The 18,975-nt window shown below is 42.3% G+C and overlaps 1 protein-coding gene across 7 annotated transcripts in view; it reads left to right on the top strand.

Annotated features, from left to right (window-relative positions):
- LOC119010800 (disco-interacting protein 2 homolog C) overlaps positions 1-18,975 on the top strand; it is a 158,864-nt gene that overhangs the window by 39,003 nt on the left and 100,886 nt on the right. The window contains exon 1 of one of the 7 annotated variants that reach the window (XM_037083277.1): positions 18,301-18,533. The exons of the other annotated variants lie outside the window; for them this stretch is intronic. The gene's annotated coding sequence lies outside the window, so the exon portion shown is untranslated. Of the gene's footprint in view, positions 1-18,300; positions 18,534-18,975 lie in introns of those variants that run through there. 7 annotated transcript variants of the gene reach the window in all.

Below are 18,975 nucleotides of genomic sequence, written 5' to 3'. Positions count from 1 at the left end.
AATGAGAGCAAACACAGGTTGGATTTGACTTGGAAGAGCTTCAAGCTTGTAGTTCATTCATATTTCAGGCTCTCTGTTGATCCAAAATGACTTTCAGGGAGCAGGAAAGAGGCTCAGAGATTGAACCTGAGACCTTCTGGCAGAGATAGGGTTAGATACGGGCCAGACGATAGTCGGTGAGAAGCTTCACTGACTTTTGCTTCTGTGTACTCTGGAAAATCAGCACTTTAATGCTATAAATTTCCTTTAATTTCAGGGACAAACAAACAGACAGATCCTGGCTGTTCCTCGCAGGCAGCGTCTCCTCTGACTGAGTTTAACTGGAGCTGTCGAGGTCTTTAACCTCATAATACGGTTTGTTAGTTCTTGATTCAATTTGACAATTAGGAGTGATTTTCCAATCGCCGCCCGCCGCCCGCCGCTCGCTCGTCCCGTTGGCTGGATGAGCGCCAGCTTTTTGTCCCGAGGATTTACCAGAACTGCTCTCCTATCAGCTCGTTTGTCTTCATCCTTTGTCCCGTCTCTGAAACCGGTCCAGACTCTTTCAGAGAGGCCTCTCGGCTGTCGCCTCGCATAGTGTTACTTTTGACTGGAAGTGATTAGCAGGCGGATGGGAAATAAATTGATAAAGGGCGAGGCACCGTGATGTAAATGTAAAAGTAACACCAGCGAACTGAAAAGAGCTGAAGCTGTTGGTGAAGGTCTCGTCTTCCTGTAGGGGTGAAAAACAAACTGCTGCAGAAATAATCTCTCTCTCACTGATGTTTGATTCTTCGTTGGAGCTACTTTGAAAAGGTAACTTTTGTTATTTAAGAAATTCAGAAATGACCACAGTTTGACCACATTTGTGTGCACTGAAGGTGATATTCTGCTTTGTAAGACCAAAAAGTACTGATCAAGTTGTGTGATTTCTCAGGGAACTAAACTTACTCTGCATCCACATGGATTGAGTCTCTTCATCTCTCGTTGTGCAGCATTAATAGTGTAATATATTTACTTTCCACCTTGTCAGACACGTAGAAGGATCTTATAATGATCAATGATATCAGGACAGTTGATACTGACAGTGAAACAATACAGAGGAGGGTTTGAAATGGTTTGAACACACACAGACAGAAACATGCCTTTTTAAGAGGATTATTTGATTTTATCTCATGGGGTCGAGGAGGTCGAGGGCTCTCGCTCTCCATCGTCGGGTCAACAGCGTCGTTGACCTGGTAAATCTGGGCAATTAGACCAATCGCAGCGCGGCGGCTGGTGGGATGGAGGAGGTGGGGTCAAGTGGGAGGCCAATGAGGTGGGTCGACAGTGAAACTGAATATTTATGCCTTCCTTTTTTTTTCTCGACGCTTTCATCCAAAGCTGCTTGTGATGCAGTGCCTTACTCTTACAGTATGCTACAGCCTTTATAATCAGGAGTCAAACTGACAACCATGGCAGTGTTGGTACCTGTGTAGGTTTAGTAGGAGAGCATCAGTAGACATTTACTTCCTGTTAAAAAAAAAAAACACTAATATGGAAAACAAATCAATCATATTTTCAGAAAATGATTCCTTGTTCTCACTTTATAGAAGTTTGATGCCGCTTACAATAAAGAATATAATGAATTCACATGATGCAGCTGATTAAAAAAGAGAAAATAAACTTAAAGTTACAGTTTTGTACGTTCAGTGCTGCAGGAACATAAAAGCTTTACAACTCTCCACTGTTTCCCAAGGCAACGCTGTGTCCAGCCCTCATTACATCGTCTCCTACACAACATTATTGCAAGCTTTATCTTCATCCTCCTCATAAATGCCCTCGCCGACTCCATTTGTCACTCGGCTCGCTCTCGTTTGAAGTAAATTGGCCGGTGCAGTGTCCAAACTTCACAGAGTTCATTAGCAGAATAGATGTTGTTTTTTACTCTCTGCTCAGCTTTTTTCTTTCCTGGTTGCAAGTTCAACAACAGAACTCGGTCTCAGGTCAGGTTTTTGTTTGTCAGAAGAAACACAAATGCCGTCTTTGATTTAGGATAATTTATATGGAAGAAAGTCGGGATTAACTGTTGTGACAAAGAATGAGTGTTTGAATGATTGTATCTATACTGACAGTTGTGTTTGTCAAGTGAAAATGGAAATATATAGTTACTGTAATGTACAAAAGATTTTTATGAAAGGGTGGCTGTAGATCAGGTGGTACAGCAGCTTCGCTCCTTTGCTCACAGATCAAAATGTTTGCATTGGATTAAATCATTAATGAATAACGGTTCAGTTTGTTAGGCTGTCTTCATCCTAATGAACTGGTCGGACAGATTCAAGGCTACAAGGTCAGTTGATTGTTAAAAAAGCAACGGTGCTTTGTGCTACATGTGTTTTAGAAAATGGAGAAATGAGGATGAGGTGCAGGAGTGAAGCTGCTGTGTAGTCTGGCGGTAAAACAGCAGATCCTTCTGTATGTTTTGTCAACGTCTTTTGGTATCTTTGGGCTCTGTGCAGACGTCTCACTTCACCGATGTCACTGATGCTCTGTAGATGGTACCAGCGATGTTCTGGGTGGGTTTAATCACCGATCAGGATGCTTTCAATCGCTCCTCCGGCCTTTTCTTTTTTCTGCTTTTTAACCAGGAAATATGAACACGAATGCACATCTGTCTTTAAACCCCCTGAATGCTGCAGTCTGATTAACGGCACATGAAACCATTACTGAGCTGCTGTCAGAGCGGCAGATTTCAGGTGAAAATAAGTAAGAAGGCAGTCACTAATTTCAGTTAGTAATGACGTTATGTGATAACGATCCTCAGTCCTCTTAATTCAACGATGCAAAGCAAATAAGCTTTAAAATCTCTCACAAAACTAAGCCTGGAACAGTTTTTTATTACGCAGGTTGGTTTTATTTCAGTGCAGTAAAAATCTATTTGATTATTTCTGTCTGTGCATGTGTTTGACAAATACCCAAAATACAAAACCGCCTCGTCACTCATTGACGGCTAATTAAATTGTCCCTGCGGTCCTGTCAGGATGTTTCAAAAAATGAATAAAAAGTCAATTATGATTTGAGAAAACAGAGATAAGATGTAATTCAATGAAGACGCTCAGACTGACAGTTAAGTTGGACCATCACTGTTAAACTCATCGCTCATTCAGCCTCCTGCAGGGACGTGAACACGTGCTAACACCAGGTCGCAGCTCAGTGTCCTTCAGCTCCAGGATTTATACACATCCATTTCTTTTAAGCTCATCTTCTTCTTCTGGCAGGTGCGACATTTAAAGCAGAAATCCTGCTGTCACTTGCACTCCCAGCTAACCAGGTGACAGTGAATGTGAGACGGGGTCCCTGCAGGCGACAGAAATGAGAATCTGCAGCTGAAAAGGGCTTTTTCTACAGTGTCCCGACACTGACAGCTCTGTTTCTGATTATAACCGAATGTGTGGCTGCAGGGGTGAAGAGATCCTGACTGGCGTTTGACAGACGGAGTCATTAAGATGTTTTTTTTATGTAAATCCCTCTCATTCTGCATGTGCAGTCAGACATCCAGCTTCATCCTGCAGGCTGGTTATGGATGGGAGAATCGTTTCGGGCTTAGAGGAAGTGGACCAAAAAAGGCCACAGGTTCAATTATCCACAGTACACGAAACCGACCCGGTTTTATTCATTCACAGACAGTTTGAGTAACGGCGCCGGCTTATATCCAAGAAGAGAGGCATGGAAATCAGTTCTCCAGCTGGTGACTGCCAAGAAAGAAGACTTTTATTAAGATTGGCTTCATTAAATATCATTTTTATACCTTTTTTTTTGTGGATTGGAAACGAGCAGTTCTGTTGACTTACAGGAGATAAATACTGAGCTCAAGGGCACAATGGCAGGATTTTAAGTGTGTCTTTGCGTTCACAGTTTAACAGATTTCCTGTTGGATGTGATGTCATGTGAATAAATCAGATTTGAGAGACCAGCTGTATGTTGACGAATGAACCACTGAGCGACGCGAGGAAGAAGCGACGGGAGTGTTTGGTTATTAGCAGAATTCAGATGGATCGACTTATTTTTTTTTTTCCAATTGCAGTTTTTATTTTCTTGCCCGCTCGGCAGCACGCGCACCACTCGTCTTCACACTTAGCTAATTATCTTCGTTATTAATTAATGAGCTGGTGATTAACCCCCTCTCACAGCACAATTCTCCCCCTTGTTCACGGCTATTTACAGGCTCTGCTGCTCAACACCAGCTCAGCTGATACTGGAAATATCTGCCCGTGTGTGTGTGTGTGTGTGTGTGTGTGTGTGTGTGTGTGTGTGTGTGTGTGTGTGTGTGTGTGTGTGTGTGTGTGAAAGTCAGCGCAGTATAATCAGATGTGACATTTTGGCATGGAGAGGACTGCTGCTGTTACAGAGCTGTAATGTTAATTTGTCGTGGCAGAGCGTCCTCGTTAACCCAGCGAGGAGACAAGGAGGGAAAGGGAGCAAGGAAGGAAGGAAGGAAACACTGAAATAAAGCTAAAGACAGTCTGACGAGACATGGATGGATGTTTTTTTTGTTTTTTAAGTGGAAAAATGAAATGAAAGAAGGATGGGAGAAAAGCACATCTTGTCTCTCTTTCCATTTCCTTTCCTTCTCTCCTTCACTTGTCTTTGCTCCCTTGCCTTATTGCATCCTTCCTTCCTTCACACCTTCCTCCTTATCTGTCTCCTTTCCTTTACCTACTTCACATCCTTCCATCCTCTTTTGCTCCCCTCTATCCTTTCCTTCCACATCACCTCTTCCTCTGATTTAAACTCTCTCCCTCCTCATGTTACCTTGCATCCTTCTTCCCATTAATTCTTGCTTCCTTCAATGCTCCCTTAACCCCCTGCTCTGTCTTGCGTTTACCCTCTTTCCCTCCTTCCTGCCTTGCTATTCTTGCATTCTTCCTCACCTTCACTTTTCACTTTCTGTTCCTTAGATCCTTTGTTTCCTTGCATCCTGTCCTTAACCCTCCCTCCTTACTTTCTCTCCTTCCTTGTCTTTATCCTCCTCCTTTGCCTCGCTCTAATCCCATTTCTTGCTTCCTTCTTCCTAGCTTCCTCCCTTTTTAATCTCTCACCTTCATGTGCATCCATCTCTCTCCACACCCTCAGTTTTTAAAGTGCCTTGCTCAAGGGCAAGTGTTGAGGTTGAGGACACACTGGCTGCAGTGGGAATTGAACCTGCAGTGTGTGACTTTGCAGCATGTGAGCAGAGGTGAATCAGATCACATAGCCCTTCCTCCTGTGTGTGTGTGTGTGTGTGTGTGTGTGTGTGTGTGTGTGTGTGTGTGTGTGTGCGTGTAGTGACATTGCAGTTGTTGGTTTAGCGATACAGTCAGTCAAGGGGAAAGAATCTGACACACACACACACATTCAGCTGTTCAGCTTTACATAATCATTCAAAGATACACACACACACACACACACACTTTCTGCCAGCTGTACAGGAGCTTACAGTTGGTGGTTTTATGTCTTGCTCACAGGCACGTGGGCAGTAGTTGTCGAAGAGTGACGAGACGATCTGTCACAGTTCAGTGATTCAAACTTAGTGGTTAAAAGTCTGTTTCTGGTCCAAATGTAAACAGAACCACACTGACAGATCAGCTGTGATGTGAACACACACACACACACACACACACACACACACACACACACACACACACACACACACACACACACACACACACACACACACACACAGAGGCTAAATGCTGTGTTATTAATAGAAGCGTCAGGGTGACACAGTAATCCCACATGGTGGAGGCATTCCTCCTCTCTGATATCAGCACACACACACATTTCAACTCAGCACTTTAGAGACACAGAGGTGTGTGTGTGTGTGTGTGTGTGTGTGTGTGTGTGTGCTTGAGATACCTCACTACCTGTGTTTAAACCCGTCCAAATGAATGGTAAGCTAGTTCGCTAACAATGAGGGAAAGATAAAACAATATGTTACCACACGTTATCTCACCTGAGCTCAGTGAGTTAAACACTGAAGTAAAATGGCCGTAGACTGTAAACACTTCAACTTTGACACTAGAACTTTGAAGTACTATGGTCCGTTAACAAAAACCACTTGGTTAGGGTCAGGAAAAGATCATATTTTGGCTAAAAATACCTGGTTCTGTTGCAGCAAGCTCACCTGGAAATGTCCTGGTGCCTGATCCAAAATATCCTGTTATGTCTCTGCAAGCACAGCTGGACACATCTGGTCATCGCTTCAACAAAATGTGATTGTTTTGCCCCAAACACGGCTGGCAAATATCCCAATGTCTCACAAAAAACATCTGGAAAATGTCCCAGTTTTTCCTCCAGAATCTTGTGTTTTGCAGCAAATTCTCCCGACGTCTTGTTACAAATATCCAGTGGTTTAACACTCCCTGCCCCGCCACCTTTCTGCATGAAAGTCGTATTCTGAATATGTGAACGTGATGTGGCACTAATTGTAGAAATGTTGACATGGTGCCCGCATGACACGAAAAATCTGAACGCATCTGTTGTTTTGCAGAAAATGCCAACATTTTATTCTGGTAACGATCAGTCGCCTGACACTGTCTGTAAAAAAACAGAACCAGACTTTAACTTCAGGAACGACGGAGTCCAAAAATAACTTTGTTGCTCTGTTGAGACCCCGACTGACCAGTTGAGCACTTAACGGATTTACCATCAGACTGGTTTACTGGCTGTCTGATCACATCGAATCCTCACGAATTAATCGGCCGAGCCTTTGAGCCGGGATGGCTTGCTGTGATTTCTAAAAGAACAAACACACAGTGAGTGGATTCACTGGACCGGACTCCTGACACAGTGTGTAGCTGCAGGGTTCTGGCGATACTCCGGACGCTGGCAGAGACTGAAACATGTGACTCAGCGACTCATCAGAACCGGCTCTCTGTTCTCCCAGCAGCCTCGGGGGGCAACACATCTCCCAGCCAAAAACCCTGAGTAACACACACTGGGTTTCAATCAGAAAACAAGATGTTTACCCACTAATATGTAGAGAAGATTCAAGTATATTTAAAAGACGTCGAGTGGAATGAAATCAGGAGACATCTGACACGTTTGAAATAGTCTTTCAAGTTGTTTTCCTGCAGACATTTGTTGGTTATGTTGTCGAGTTGTACACTATCCCAAATGTTTCCATCAGTCTTCAACGCTGAGAAATGAGCAGTTGCACTAAAACTGACGGTGCATTTAATTGCTTCCTGTTGCTCTAAGTTTCAGGAAGATGTCAGATGATACGTCAGAGAATGAGGAACGAAGTTGGCAAATGTCACTCAACAATACGTAAATAAGACTTTGAACCATCACATTGTCCACAAACATTTCTCCCCAGTCACGTCAGATTGATTATGAACAGTCAAATTTTGCTCTAAAGCGTGACAGATAAACAGTCCCACCACTGTGAAACACGTCTCCCTCAAAGATGAAATGATAATGAGGCTTTTTTTTTACGTTTCACACCTGACTTTGCAGGCTTACTGTGTTTACTCTGACCGTTTTCTTTGGATTGTGTTCAACGTTCACCATCAAAATGAGAAAATGACACACGGTTCACGCCTTCTACTGACAGGCTTGTCTTTCTGCAACCTGACCATGTGTGCACTGCAGAGAGGACCAGTTGTCCGTTGGCATGGTGAGACCATGAGTGTGTATTTGTGTGTGTGTGTGTGTGTGTGTGTGTGTGTGTGTGTGTGTGTGTGTGTGTGTGTGTGTGTGTGTGTTCTGTGCAGCCGGAGGGAGCAGAAAGCTATAACCTACATGCTGTGAGCTTTCTGCTGGTGTTATTACTGTAATGGCGTCAATATAAGACAGTATTTTTAGCCGTTCACATCGTCACAATGCTCTGTTTGAATTGAACAATCAGCAGCTCAGGTGTTTCACTGGAAGTCTGTTATTTTAAGAGTATTATGGGTTCTTGGTCGCTTTCAGTCTGCCCCTCAGTAGTTTGTCCTCTGGAGTTTTAGCACCTTTACATTTGATCCTACAGGCCGATACTATGAGTGGAAAAGTTGTTAATATCGGCATCCTACTTTTAAAGATGTAGTTCACAACAAATAACATTATGGTTGCCTGCAGCTTCACCCTGAGATGCTAAACTGAATTGAAAAGATGTTTCCTTCATGCCGTCAATGAGCGGTCAAGCTTGTGCAGCCACTTAAGGTGAGGTGTGCGCTAAAGCTTTGAGTTTATCTTCTACAGTGAAGATTTTGGCTTAAAATTGAGTCTTTTGTTGATGAAGGTTCTGAGTGATCCAGTTCGTGGTTGATTCTAGGTGCTGTATCGTCGGTAACTGGACTTGTTTCAGTTTCTTGAAGATGTTTCAGCTCTCATCCAAGATGCTTCTTCAGTTCTAGACGGGAGTCGCAGGGTTTTAAACTCTGTGTGGGAGAGTTTAAAACCCTAACCCTACCTTACGGAGTCGTTGGGGCCACTTGTGGGTTTGTTGACCCAACTGGCCTTCATGGTGGTTGCTGTGGCTAGGTGAGCCCAGGTGTAGGTGGGAGGGAACACATCCAGTTACCTACGATACAGCACTTGGATAACGTCCTTTCAAACGAAACTGGGATCTCTGGACTTGCATTGGACCACTTCAGATAAACTCAATGAAGCCATTTGGGGTTGTTTTGGGTTGTTTTTACATTTTAAAACAAGTCTCCCGCTAATTCACTCGATACTGCGACACTGTTTTACTGACATTAAACCCAAAAAACACCTCAGCTGGAGTCTTGTCATGCAGTTGTCTTGGGTTTATTTTCCAAAGTTTATTCAACCCTGAGATTTGTGTGAAATGGTTTTGATTGAGTTTCTTTTGTGGTGTTGAAAGATTTGGTAAAAATGCTTTGAAAGAAAATCAAGCAGCCGCCGCTCTTTCAACACACAGTTGTACCTGTTTCCACAAAAAAACAAGTTTTAAAAAGGAACATTTCTTTTGTTGAAGGTAATAAAAGGTGTTCTGAGTGAGGAGCTGAATCTGTAATGCAGTTTGTCATGTTCGCTCGGCGTTCTCCTCTCCACTAAATGGAAAAATGGCTGTGTAGAACCATAATCACATGTCGGGGCTTCTATAATCATTCCCATGTGATGTTTCAAATGATGACTTTGACTTTTAGATATGCACGTCTCACGGAAATTCCCTAATTCGTAAAGAAAAGACGATGTGTGCACGCTTCTCGTGTTGCCTGGTTAAATCTGGGCTTTAAACACGCAAACTGTCACAGTGCAAATGGTCGAGAAATGGTTCATTATTAAGAGCATTTGCTTCCAACACCAGAACCTTGTTGTCCATTTAAGATAGCCGTGTCGCGCTGTTGGACCTCGAGGGATACTTCACTGCAGTCCTCGTGCACTTTGTTGATTTTCCTCCCCCGCAGGAAACATGCATATCAGTGTATCATAATTAACTGAGCGCTAATTCCCTCTCTGGCGGCCTCGGCGTGCGCTATATGGGTTACACTACGACCCAGAGCAGTGATAATTTATTTCAAATTCCTATTTTTAATTAATGCTGCCTAACTTGCTGCTGTGATTGATGTGCTGCCGCTCGTAGGGAAGTTTAATGGCCACAAATCTCTGTAGAGAGCAATTACTCAAACGCTGCTGGGCATCAACGTGTCGACAGTGTTGCACAGATACGTCCGCTTGCTTTTCTTTGACTTACATACCGATTTTCTTCTGTGGGTTTTTCTTTTCTAAAAGCTCTTACATAATCCTAACAGCACCAACAATCTGGAACATTCTTGCTCCTTTTTCAATGAAAACCAAGTGGATTCCAACGCGGCGCTGCAGGGCTATCTTTGGACAGATGTATGTTTGTGCCAAGTGTACTTTAGTATTTAAGGAATGCTTCTTTTCTGCAGGACAGGATAGCCATTTTTGGACTAGGGTCAGCTGGTTTATAGCTCGTCTTGTGCCTGTAGCAGCTTCGGGTTCAGCTTCCACTCTGGAGCTCATGGTTGGGTCCATGTCAACAAAAACCTTCTCTAAAGAAATTCAGCTGTTTAAACCTGCATAGATAGATATGTATTTGAATCAAATGACTCAGTATAATCTGAAAGGAGTCTATTTAAGTGATGATATGTGGTGGCTGTATTACAACCCAGATGTCCCTGTCTCCTCCTACATGAAGCACAAAACTGAAATAATATGCCGAAAATAAAAAAATTCAGGTGTAAAAAAAAATAAGAAAAAAAGCAGTAAGATTGTGGAAATTATTGGCCAGTAGAACAAAACTATTTAATTTCAACGGATTTCTTTACAACAAGTACAAATTTCTTGTCTCAGATGACCCACAGATCTTAAAACTACTGCGGCCAGACTAAAAACAAGTTCATTTATTTTAAGGTTAAATAATTATATTCTAGAAGATACTGTCTGTATAAAAACATTTTTCACAAGGCAGTTTTTTAATTTTCCAACGTGTAAGAAGAAACATCTCGCAAAGACAAAAACAAAATTAAGATAATTCATTTTACTTAGATTTAACTTCCTTTTTTACAGTGTACTTGAATCTATAAAGTATTCACTTGATTGGTGACCTGAAGGGTTTTAAAATCATCACACTGGGATAACTCCACCAAAGATCTGTCATTTTCTACCTCTTTGGATCAAATCTTCGTCCACGACTTCACGGCTCAAACAAGCTATTGTGTTAATTGGATTTCCATCACTGTGAATGAGAGGAAAAAAACCTGCCCGGGCATTAATCTGGATTAGCACGGTTTAAAGTGTGTTGGGGCCTCGTTCACATAAAAAAAAAAAAAAAAAGCCTTGCAGACCTCAGTGTCGGCTCAGGTAATTACTCCTGAAAGTGAAGAGGTTAGATTGTGTTACTTCACATCATGACTGAATGAGTTCGGAGGCTCGGGGAGCTGCTCGCCGACTCGAAAAATGAAGGAATTTGATATTTGGCCTTGATTCTCAGTGTATTACTTTCAAAAGGTTGAGGTTTTTGTTGTTTTTTATCAGTGCTTTCTCTCCTAAGAACTGATGATTTCTTCAACACCTGTCGAGCGAGAAGATTGTAATTTCAGTGGGCCTTGTAACCGTCAGCTTCATTTATGCCTGGGGAGTCTGGACTGTTGTCTGGGAGTGTTTCTCCACAGTCAGAGTTTTGTTTGATGTGTTGTTGCAGAAGTGAACTTTAATAGTTGTCACCTTTTCATGCATTCTTCCCTTCATTTGAACCTCCTCTCTCTCCATCTCTGTCCACCGCTATCAGATTCAGACTATTTTAATAAATCAAGAGCCGCAAAAGAAACGGAAACATCCCTTAATCGTCTTAATCTTTGCTTCCCTTTAACTTTAAAAAAAATGGTTTTATGAATATGTTGAACTTTATACCGCCTCACCTAATGCAATTTTAATCCTCCATTTATCCGTTTAGGGCCGTGAAGTTTTTGTACTTTGGCACATAATCTTTTGGAGCTACAGATTTATGATCAAACTCTGTCTCCTAAAAATTACATTTGCACACAAAGTGGTTTTTGCCAAAAGCAGTTAGGAGGAAACTTAATTTGTTGCCTGAACTCTGTGGCCCTGGCTGTTCTGTCTTCGGTCCAGGAAGTGCTTTTTCTTTCTTTTAACCACTGAAAATATGTACTTTGTTTGATACCTCAGTTTCTGGAACATGAAGATCTTTAAGAGAAAGTATACAAGAAGCATTCAGTGTAAAGTTTGATAGATAACACATTCTGATACTTGATTGTTTGGACACATTGGTGTCATGAACGTCTGAGACAACTAGTGTTCCTGTGAAGGGTCGTAAAGCTCAGCTGGTGTTAAGAGTCGTGCTCATTAAACACTCGGAGCGCCATTTAAAAACAACAAAATCAGCCTTTAAGTGTGTGAAGGATTTAGATGCATCTAGTGGTGAGGTTGCAACCAACTAAACACCCCTCGACCTCCCCTGCAATGGCGGCTAAAAAAGTGAAAAACTTGATTATGAATATTATGACAGCAGATCTCGTCTAAATCCTTCAAACTGGACATTTAAGTTGATCACATAATCTGCAGACAGTTCTGTGCTCGCTAAGAGTTAAAATACGAGATCTGGAAAAAGTCACGTATGTTTGAATATTCTCTGCATTAGATCGAGTGAAGCCACAGATTTTTGTCTGTTACTGAATTAAGCTTGTTTCAAGTCACACTATAATCATACTCATATATAATTTGTCAGTCAGTTTTTGTGTTTCTCTGCCGTAATTCTTTTCAGTGTGCTCATATCAAGAATGGAAAATAATTACATTTGAATTATTTGCTCCTGTAATGTGTATTTCACAAGTAATTTGAACCAAAAAACAGCATTTTCTACTCATTTCAACCCTTTAAACAGATCAGAGCCCACTGATTTCTCCACTGAACCAACTTATTTCAAGATTTCTTGTTGAGTGAAACTATCTGGTTGCATGGACGGATAATCATAGTGTTTACTTCTTGTATTGTAACTTTCTCTTTTCATGCAGTTTGGTCTGTAACACCACCACAACTGTTTTACCGCATATGAACCCCATATTTAAAAAAATAAATAAATAAAAAGTATTGCTGTAGAAAACAATGTAGATTTAAACTCATTCTGTCGGATGTTCAGACGTAAAGATGTTCCAGTTGTTGTGACCTTTCTCTTTGCACTTTTTAAAGATATTACTCCTGATTATTTTGTGTTTATTACATCATATAATAAGCGGTTTACTTTCTGTTTACAGAAGCATGACCCGCCATCATTATGTTGCATTTTGTGTTGAAAGTATTGGTTGCACATGTTTATCTAACTCCCAGTCTTGCCCATCCTCCTGTTATATATAATTTTGCTTAGAGTATTACCAAAGGCTGCTTCACTGACAGCTACGTGGAACCAGAAACATAAAGCTGTACACTGGGCTTGTTGTTGTCGGTACAATAGGAGGACCAGGTGCTTCTGTTTGCTGTATGGCGTGTTGACTCAGTGATGTCGGGCTTCAGCTCCCCTCAAATGTAAGAGATTGTTTGTCCAAGCTTGTATGTATGAGGGGAAGGACAAACATTTACTTTAGTCCGGTGGATTTTTAACGCTGTGTTCTTTTATTAGACTCGGTGGATGGAAATAGTTTGAACCACTAGCAGGATTTATCTTTGCTTTCAATGATTCTGTTGTATTTTTATGGATGTTTGAGAGAAACTGGGCTCATGATTCTCCTCATTGTTTCCTTCTGACAACCCAATCACCGGTTTGAATGTCGGCAATGTACATTTTCTGCAAACCACAAATATGCTGCACCTTTATGTTAAGCTTCTGTCGCCAAAAACAGGGTTTGAAAACGTCTCAGTCTCCTTAAATATACTACTTTAGAGTGGGGTGCCGTCTCCAGCAGCGGTCTCTCGCTCTGCAACTACTTTTATGCTAACAAATGTTGAAAATGTGTATCGAACAGTGGTCTCTCGCTCGATTTCAAACATACAGATGTTGAAAAAACGTCTTCAACAATGGATTCTTGCTCGGCAGCGAGTTTACAGATGTTGGAACACCGTCTTGTACAGTGGTCTCTCGCTCAGTGGCCATTTTAATGTTTACAAATGTTAGAACTTTTTCTCTAGGTAGATTTTGTTCATGCTTAGAACTGGTAAAACACCGTCTTGTACAGTGGTCTCTCGCTCAGCGGCTGTTTTCATGCTTACAAACTCGAATGTATCTGTGGTTGACAGAACTGTAGAATATCAACATTTCCCTCCGGTGACCGGGCTGGTTCTGGTTCTGGTTCTGCAGTAAAAGCTCTTTACTGTCCCAGCTTTGCAGATGTTTTTGATGTCTAATAGAGATTTATGATTTTATCTCGTCCACGCGGAGGATCCCAGCAGTTTAAGTTACTCAGCATCACTTGCTGGATATCTCATCTTGTAATGAAACTCCTGTTTTGTTCATGTCATCACAAAAACTGCTTGCTGCACATCCTTCCATCAGCGTTCTGCAGCTCTTGCTTTCTCTTCTCTTTGCTGTTCAGCTTTTTGTCGGTCCGTCTCTCTCTCTCTCCGTCTGTGATTGATGGCTGACAGAGGAGGCAGACGGAGGCCGAACAGACTCGACTTCTCTGCACGCCGCTATCGATTCCTTTTCACTTAAGCCGTAATGAAGTATTGGTCAGCCTCGGTGAGTGTCAGCAGTGCTTAGCGATGCAGCAGGTGAGAGGAGCTCCCAGACTTAATTACAACTGGTTTATTCTGTATTCAGCTTCTGTCTAAGCTGCGCTGGTGATGTTAGAGATGTGGTGGTGGTGGATGGACGACAACAGGAAGCCGCAGCTAATAAAGAATTAAGATGAGAAAAGATAAGTTATTGTTAATCAGCAGGGAAGCATGAAAACCTCCAGAGGGGAGAGAAATCATTTTATAGCCACATTATCTTTCTTTTGTCGAGGTTTGTTGGAAAAACGTGGTGGGCGGCGTTGGTGGAATTAGTCCTCACAGCTGCTTGTGTTCCCCCGAGCAAAGGAAACAAACACCTTTCCTCCTGCACAACTGTTGTAAATTGTTATTGTACATTGCAATGGAAGAATGCACCTGCAGAACGGCTCGGATGGAAATGTTGACGTCTGCAAAAAAATGAATGAATTACTGAAAATCTTTTGCGTCTCGCACAGAGGAAGACGAACGCGAGGCTAACTCTCCGGTTACAGCGGCAGGAAGCAGGTAGTGTACATGTTGGGGTACATGTCAGAAATATCCCCCAAGGCACCAACACACATTGGAAACATATGCTTTGTGGGAAAATCCTTGCATTATTTATTGTGTGCTGTCAACAACACGTGCTTCTTAAACGTTGCCTGATACACAGGAAACCATATGTTCAACCCGCTCCTCCTCCTCCTCCTCCTCCTCCTCCTCCTCCTCCTCCTCCTCCTCCTCCTCCACTTCTATCTGATGGAAAACACTGTGTTTGTATTTATACACACATCACAGACTCAGAACCACAAAATCATTTAGATCAGCGACGTTTTAATCTCTGTCCCGTCGTCTTCAGGACAAAGTGTTGAAGAATGAGTCGCCATCCTTGTTTGATACAAGGCAACACCGCTTGTTTTCTTACGGAGCAAAGAACCAAATCCTCCAAAATCCTGAAAAAAATAACTTCTGCACACATTTATTAACTTCTACATTGATTAATTTGAGCAAAACATCAACCTTTATCTAGATAACTTGATCAATGCAGAGGTCATTTTGTTGGAATGCCATTCTTGTAAATACGAAGGCGATCAGTTGGTCGATCGGCTCTTTGATGGACGGTTTCTCTGACTGATTCACGTGTTGATGGAGGTTTGTGGTGTTGCCATCTGTCAGGTTTCAGGACTTTCCATTTGTCCATCACAGTGAACGTCAAGTCTGCTTTCATGTTTCCATTATTGTTTAGTTTATAGCTGTAAATGCTTGATTGCGTATAATGACCCTGAAACCATCACATGAGTCCAGATGTCACTGTGCATCTAAACGTCTCCGACTTTACTCGTAGAGTTTTCCAGGCTCGAGCGCCGACTGCGGTTCAAACCACCACGATTTTTATTCAGGCCACAAGCGGACGTTCTGCAGACGTCCAGAGAGGTCGTTTGGGGTGCAGACTGATTTGATTACCATAAAACTCATCGCACCACCGGGCGTGACATTGTAGTTTTGCCAATCGCTGAATGAAAAACAAAAAACTTCACTTCATCAAAACGCTCCTTGAATCATAAAGGCCAGAAATATTATTCTCCCACATCATGATACAGAAATGTAAAGAAGTTCAGTCCACAGAGGTCATGGAAATGCATTTCATTATTGTTGTCTTTAAAGGGGCAGTACGTAGTTTTAGATAAGAAGTTTAGTTTAAACATTTCGGATGTGTGTGAGAGGATGTGAAGGTTTCGTTGATCCTTCAGAGGATGAAAAACACTGATTCATGAGCAAGTGTGTGAAATATAAAGGAAACAATCAACTCAAGAATGCTAATTATTTTCTATATATTGTCTGAACAGTAAATCTGGATGAAGCTGCTGCTGGATTTGTTGATTCATCTTCTTTTTCTTCAGTGTTGAAAAGACACTGACGGTTATGTTTTACAAGTGGAGTTAAAGAAGGAATAACTCCCTGAGATAAACTGTCTTGGCTGCAAGTTTAATCAGATTTGAGGTATTTTAATGTAATTTGAATTATGAAGGCACATAAATATTTCCTCACTGACAAAAGGAAATCTGCTGCTGGCCCGACAGAAAAGCAGCCTGGATGAAATGCTGGAGCATTTAGTCTTTTTTATTCAGCAGTCGGAGAACGTGGAGAGAAATCATGCAACAAAGGTTCATGGTCGAACCGCCGACTTTGTGATTACGTGGCGTGCGTCTAAGACCACGAAGCCACAAGAACACCACAAGGACTTTTGTCATTCATTTAGATCACAGGAGCAGAACATGAACTTGTTTGAGGCCGCTCGAGGCTAAATTTAGGATGTCAAACACTAAATCGAAGCATCTGTGGTCTGAGGAACTTGAAGGGATGGAGTCATTTAGCTCCGTGTTTCTAGACGTCTTCTCACGGAGTTTCTGATCGTCATCGCTGTCGAAGCCACCGCGACGTAAATCTGCCTGTTTGTGGAGGATCAAACCTCTCTGGTGACGAGGACAGCAGGACTCCTTTCAGCCTTAAATCCAGGGAAACGTTGACTCTGTGGCTTCGCCTGAAGGAGATTCAGCCTGAGCACGCTGCCCATACATGGACACGCTGACTGGAGAGGATGGAGGAAAAGAGGGGGGGAACAGATAAGAAGGATAAAAAAAAAAAAAAAAAGAGGGAGAGAAGTGTATAAAGAGTGCAGCAGGAGGGAGAACAGGGTTAAGAAAACGTGAGAAATGTAGAGAGAAAGAACGAAAGGGAGGGAAATCAAACAGAGAGCGTTTTAAAAAAGACAAAAATAGGAAAGGAAGGAATGCCAAAGGAAACGAAAGAGAAGACCGGAGCGAGCGAGAGAGTGAGTGAGGGGGAAAAGTGATCCGTTAGCCAACCCAAACACAGGAAACGCCACGGTCCAAAAAAATAAAAGAGGAAAGAAACATCTTTTAACAGAAACAGAGATCTGCTGGCTCTCTGGCAGGCCTGCAGACACTATCCTGAAGCGAACTGAAGCAAACTGAGGTCGCGGTGAGAAGAGGTCCAGTCATCCCGGTAACGACAGAACGGGACCGATCCGATTCATTAGTCGTGAGCTGAACATCAGCTGACGTCAGATTAACAGCCCTGAATAAATCTGACTGTCAAGAGGTGATTTACCTTCGTGGTTGTGTTGGAGGTTTTCAAATATTTGGTCTCGTCAAAAAACAGCACACGTCTTTGATTTTCTAGGATTTCAGAGAGCCGAACTGTTTGTCTACTTTGGCGAGAAATGTTGGGTTTGATTTCATAACTTTTTTTGAGCGTCTGGTCCTTCAGATATGATCGTCCAGGCGCAAAAGTTGCTTGTTCGAAATGATGACGATGGCAGTAATTTACTTTTTAAATTTGGTTTACGATGCAGAATTCAGACGAACACACAACAGAAGGCATCCAGGAAGTGTCGGTACATAAATAATTCACATTATGAACCTTTCTGAGGCTAAACAAATTCAGTGAGAGCAGATCACAGTTCTCTTGGTTGGCCGATCATACGAGCGAGTTAACGTCACTTAGTTGTCAGACAAGTTGGTTTGATTTCGTCCTGATTTGGGGGAACGATGTGTTTCTTTTAAATCTGTTTTCTAAATGTACTGATTCAGTCAAAGAGCCGAGCGATGAACATGGACAAGCCTTGAAAATCGAGCCCCGAGTTTTGTAGCAATGTGTGTTTATATGCATGTTTATAGCTTTAATTCACACACTTCAAATACAACGTGCATGTTCTGATACTGATCTCAGGTCAGCTCAGGTTTTATTGTTTAAAGTTTCAGCTTTTTAAAACAACTTTACTGGGTCAGAAATCAGCGAGGATACTGTGTGTGTGTGTGTGTGTGTGTGTGTGTGTATATATATAATATGTGCATATATTAGATTTAATACTCTGTGTGTGTGTGTGTGTGTGTGTGTGTGTGTGTGTGTGTGTGTGACTGCACCGGCTGTAGCTTGGTATGTTTTTTTTATGCAGTCGTGGGACAGAAATGTCGGCTTGGGGACATTTTTGCACTCGATGTATGTATGCACATGTCAGCCCGTGTGTGTGTGTGTGTGTGTGTGTGTGTGTGTGTGTGTGTGTGTGTGTGTGTGTGTGTGTGTGTCGGACCAGAAGGGCCCTGTCACCCTGAGCGGAGTGTGAGGTGAAGTGACAGATTTGGATCAGCGGGGGGACACCGGCCACTGCAACTGTGCTACGGTTGAATTATGCAGCAGATCTAATTCATACACCTGAATTATAGAGCAGCGAGACGAGACGTGTTTCTAGGGAACGTTTTCGGTGCGACACAGTCTGAGGACTTGAGGCCAGACTCCCGGCAGAGACGGCAGCCCTTCAGACCGTCTGGAGGTCAGTCAGGGAGAGGCGGCGAGCTGACGGACGGAGCTGCGACAGCGTGCTGCGGCTCAGTCTGGAGGTAAATGGATAGAATTATTACACCGATACGTCGACGGCGTTTAGCAGCTTTTACGATATTTAATGTGAACAGATTGTTTGTAATTATGTTGCTTTATTGCTCAGGAGAAGTCAGAGTCTGCTGCAGCAGTTAGGTGATTGTGCTGAACTGTTTCGGTGATCGATTAATCAGTTTGATTCATTTTTTAAGTGAAAGAGTAAAAATTCTCTGATTCCAGCTTCTTAAAGGTGCAGATGTTCTGCTCTCTTTCTTCTTCTGTGACAGTAAACTGAGTATATTTTGGCTCGTGGACAAAACAAGACATGTGAAGTCGTCATCTTGGGCTTTGAGAAACACTGATTGACTTTTATCTTTTGCCAGTTTCTGGTAAGTTATGGAGCAAAGAACTAATCAGTTAATTGGCAGTGAAACGACAGTGAAAGAAATTGTTCATTGTAGCCGT

Source organism: Acanthopagrus latus, chromosome 21 (assembly GCF_904848185.1).
Source record: "Acanthopagrus latus isolate v.2019 chromosome 21, fAcaLat1.1, whole genome shotgun sequence".
Lineage (NCBI taxonomy): Eukaryota > Metazoa > Chordata > Actinopteri > Spariformes > Sparidae > Acanthopagrus > Acanthopagrus latus.
This window is presented reverse-complemented; position numbering and strand designations above follow the sequence as displayed.